This window comes from Penaeus monodon, chromosome 24 (assembly GCF_015228065.2).
Source record: "Penaeus monodon isolate SGIC_2016 chromosome 24, NSTDA_Pmon_1, whole genome shotgun sequence".
In the NCBI taxonomy this organism is placed as follows: domain Eukaryota; kingdom Metazoa; phylum Arthropoda; class Malacostraca; order Decapoda; family Penaeidae; genus Penaeus; species Penaeus monodon.
The window spans coordinates 14,769,620-14,769,883 of NC_051409.1; the positions used below are offsets into that span (position 1 = coordinate 14,769,620).

Sequence of the window (264 nt, forward strand, 5' to 3'; positions counted from 1 at the left end):
GGTTCACTCTAGCCTTCTTGTCACCACGCTTAGAAATGCTTATATATGCTAATGTAACGTATACACGTTTTTCATTATTTAATTTATTATTATTTTTTTTTTGTCTTATACCCTTATCGATAGTTAATGCAATTTGTGACGATAACGTTGATACGGATTATGTGATTTGCAGATCGCTTTTGCACTCTGACAATTGTTTAGTCATTTATTCAATTTTCTCAATTTTCAAGCAAGGTCGACAACAGACATGAGATGCTCGCAGGG

General features: G+C 33.7%; 1 protein-coding gene across 1 annotated transcript in view; it reads left to right on the top strand.

Moving 5' to 3' along the window:
* LOC119588872 (A disintegrin and metalloproteinase with thrombospondin motifs 9-like) overlaps positions 1-264 on the top strand; it is a gene marked incomplete at its 5' end in the record, with an annotated part of 149,434 nt that overhangs the window by 38,765 nt on the left and 110,405 nt on the right.